Genomic DNA, 4,536 nt, shown 5'->3' with positions numbered 1-4,536 from the left:
AAATAGACCCCACAGAGCCCCAGGACAGTAACACAATTAGACCCAGCCAAATCATGAGAAAACAAAAAGAGAGTTACTTGACACATTGGAATGAATCAACCAAAGAAAGAGAGCAAACTAGAATGCTGTTTGGCCTTAAACAGAGAGTACACCGTGGCAGAATACCTGACAGTGTACCATCACAGCAGCAAGATTTGTGACCTGTTGCCACAAGAAAAGGGCAACCAGTGAAGAACAAACACCATTGTAATTACAACCCATATTTATGTTGATTTCTTTTCACTTTCATACTTCAACTATTTGCACATCCTTACAACACATTGCCAATAATATACTATTTGAAATATATATTATTTTTACACTTTTGTGAGTGTGATGTTTACTGTTCATTTCTGATTGTTTATTTCCCTCTTATTTATTGTCTATGTCACTTGCTTTGGCAATTTCAAACATTAAACAATAAAGCCCTTTGAATTGAAATGAATTGAGTCTGATAAGAAAAAAACGGCTTTGTAACGGGAGGTGGCCGGATAATGGATACGTCCTAAATAGCGGTCTATTCCCTAAGGGCTTTACTTTTGACCAGGAACCGATGTAGGAAATACGGTGGCACTTGGAACGCCAGCATGACTGTTTTTTTTATGACCGGAGGGGAACACGCACCCACGTCTGCCTGGCAGTAAAATGTGATTGAATAATCGTATTTGTAGCGGGGTTTCGTAACAAGACGTAAAGGCTGTTTCTCCACTACACGCGTAGAAGACCTAACGCCCTGGCCCAGAGCTACCGTAACTCTAGAAATAAAGGCTTTTATCAATGCGTTAAAATAAGATTTTCTAGAATTCGAGGGTAACGAATTAACCAGCGACACCGTGATATTACAACTTGTTTTAGGAACATAATAACATTCATAGGTGATTTTGTCCACATTTTGTCCATGTAACTTGTGAGGGAAAGTTGTTGATTCACGGTTATAACCTTATCATGTGACCTGGTCACGTTAGCTCTCCAGAAACACACACCGCAGCACGCACTCACACAGTGACACCTGTTTATGGCAGGAGTTCATGACCTCTCACATAAAATCCCATTGTGTGTGTGTGGCCATGCAGCACCAGGTCCTCTTGTCAAATGTTGTACACGTGTTATCTGGCAGATAGTCTGTATCAGAAGAGAGAGTTTGTTCAATATACTAAGGAGGTGGACAGGCTCTTCCTTTTGTTAACTATCTATCTGAGTGTTAACTATCTGAGTGTTAACTATCTATCTGAGTGTTAACTATCTATCTGAGTGTTAACTATCTATCTAAGTGTTAACTATCTATCTGAGTGTTAACTATCTATCTGAGTGTTAACTATCTATCTGAGTGTTAACTATCTATCTGAGTATTAACTATCTATCTAAGTGTTAACTATCTATCTGAGTGTTAATTATCTATGTGAGTGTTAACTATCTATCTGAGTGTTAACTATCTATCTGAGTGTTAACTATCTATCTGAGTGTTAACTATCTATCTGAGTGTTAACTATCTATCTGAGTATTAACTATCTATCTAAGTGTTAACTATCTATCTGAGTGTTAATTATCTATGTGTTAACTATCTATCTGAGTGTTAACTATCTATCTGAGTGTTAACTATCTATCTGAGTGTTAACTATCTATCTGAGTGTTAACTATCTATCTGAGTGTTGACTATCTATCTGAGTGTTAACTATCTATCTGAGTGTTAACTATCTATCTGAGTGTTGACTATCTATCTGAGTGTTAACTATCTATCTGAGTGTTAACTATCTATCTGAATGTGTATTCTTGTATTCTATTCCCTATGTAGTGCACTACTTTTGACCAGGGCCCATAGGGACTTTCCAGGGCCAAAGGAAGGGACCAACATCGTAAAGTACAGTTACACAACCTCAATAATAATAAATAATAATCATCTCTACCATTGAGCCACTAGAGGGTGCTATATATCTATCCAGCTCACCACCAGAGAAAGATTGAGATAGAGAAAGATTGAGATAGAGAGAGAGAGACAGACAGACAGACAGAGAGAGAGAGAGAGAGAAAGAGAGAGAGAGAGAGAGAGCTATACAGTCGTTGCCAAAAGTTTTGAGAATGGCACAAATATTAATTTTCACAAAGTCTGCTGCTTCAGTGTCTTTAGATATTTTTGTCAGATGTTTCTACGGAATACTGAAGTATAAATACAAGCATTTCATAAGTGTCAAAGGATATTATTGACTATCACAACAATTGAACCGCTCTCCTTGAAATTCTTGATGATCCGATAAACGGTTGATTTAGGTGCAATCTTACTGGCAGCAATATCCTTGCCTGTGAAGCACCTTTTTGTGCAAAGCAATGATGTTCCCTTGCAGGTAACCATGGTTGACAGAGGAAGAACAATGATTCCAAGCACCACCCTCCTTTTGATGCTTCCAGTCTGTTATTCCAACTGAATCCGCATGACCGAGTGATCTCCAGCCTTGTCCTCATCAACACTCACAACGGTGTTAACGAGAGAATCACTGACATGACATGATGTTAGCTGGTCCTTTTGTGGCAGTGTTAACTATCTATGTGAGTGTTAATTATCTATCTGAGTGTTGACTATCTGAGTGTTAACTATCTATCTGAGTGTTAACTATTTATCTGAGTGTTAACTATCTATCTGAGTGTTAACTATCTATCTGAGTGTTAACTATCTATCTGAGTGTTAACTATCTATCTGAGTGTTGACTATCTGAGTGTTAACTATCTATCTGAGTGTTAACTATCTATCTGAGTGTTAACTATCTATCTGAGTTTTAATTAGTGTCTATCTGAGTGTTAATTATCTATGTGAGTGTTAACTATCTATCTGAGTGTTAACTATCTATCGGAGTGTTAACTATCTGAGTGTTAACTATCTATCTGAGTGTTAATTATCTATCTGAGTGTTAACTATCTATCTGAGTGTTAATTATCTATGTGAGTGTTAGCTATCTATCTGAGTGTTGACTATCTGAGTGTTGACTATCTATCTGAGTGTTAACTATCTATCTGAGTATTAACTATCTATCTAAGTGTTAACTATCTATCTGAGTGTTAATTATCTATGTGTTAACTATCTATCTGAGTGTTAACTATCTATCTGAGTGTTAACTATCTATCTGAGTGTTAACTATCTAAGTGTTAACTATCTATCTGAGTATTAACTATCTATCTAAGTATTAACTATCTATCTAAGTGTTAACTATCTATCTGAGTGTTAACTATCTATCTAAGTATTAACTATCTATCTGAGTGTTAATTATCTATGTGAGTGTTAACTATCTATCTGAGTGTTAACTATCTATCTGAGTGTTAACTATCTATCTGAGTGTTGACTATCTATCTGAGTGTTAACTATCTAAGTGTTAACTATCTATCTGAGTGTTAACTATCTATCTGAGTGTTAACTATCTATCTGAGTATTAACTATCTGAGTGTTAACTATCTAAGTGTTAACTATGTATCTGAGTGTTAACTATCTATCTGAGTGTTAACTATCTAAGTGTTAACTATCTATCTGAGTGTTAACTATCTATCTAAGTGTTAACTATCTGAGTGTTAACTATCTATCTGAGTGTTAACTATCTATCTGAGTGTTAACTATCTATCTGAGTGTTAACTATCTATCTGAGTGTTCACTATCTATCTGAGTGTTCACTATCTATCTGAGTGTTAACTATCTATCTGAGTGTTCACTATCTATCTGAGTGTTAACTATCTATGTGAGTGTTAACTATCTATGTCAGTGTAGGTCTGAGTGTTAACTATCTATGTGAGTGTTAACTATCTATGTGAGTGTTAACTATCTATGTGAGTGTTAACTATCTATGTCAGTGTAGGTCTGAGTGTTAACTATCTATGTGAGTGTTAACTATCTATGTCAGTGTAGGTCTGAGTGTTAACTATCTATCTGAGTGTTAACTATCTATCGGAGTGTTAAGTATCTACCCATTGGCATTATATTCCCAATATTGTGCTCTACTTTTGACACGTTCTCTTTAGTATTTATATAAATAATATTGCTACTATAATAATACAATCCTATCTGTTAACTTGTAATATAAATAGTATATACATAACATTGGTCTCTCTGTTAACTTGTAATATACATAATATTGATCTACCTGTTAAAATGCGTAATATTTATATATATGCAGATGATCCTGTTAAAATGCGTAATATTTATATATATGCAGATGATCCTGTTATGTGTGCCGTTGGCCCAACTGTAGACCAAGTGTTGTTAGAGCTGAAATCTGACTTTGTTACCTTACAAAAGGTTTGTTTAAAACTGGTACATAATATGGGCAAGACTACATTTATGTTGTTTTCTAACTTCGCGCAATAAATGTTTCAGATAGACTACATTAGTTCATTTAAGGGTTCTCCCATCAATTGGGTTCCTGACTATCAATATCTGGGCGTTTGGATTGTCAAGGATTTAATGTTTAAATAAGGTACCGATGAGCTAGTTAAAAAGATAAGAATTCAAATGGGCTTCTT

The sequence above is a fragment of the Oncorhynchus mykiss genome, chromosome 9 (genome assembly GCF_057628025.1).
Source record: "Oncorhynchus mykiss isolate SJ-2025 chromosome 9, ASM5762802v1, whole genome shotgun sequence".
Classification (NCBI taxonomy): Eukaryota; Metazoa; Chordata; class Actinopteri; order Salmoniformes; family Salmonidae; genus Oncorhynchus; species Oncorhynchus mykiss.
This window is presented reverse-complemented; position numbering follows the sequence as displayed.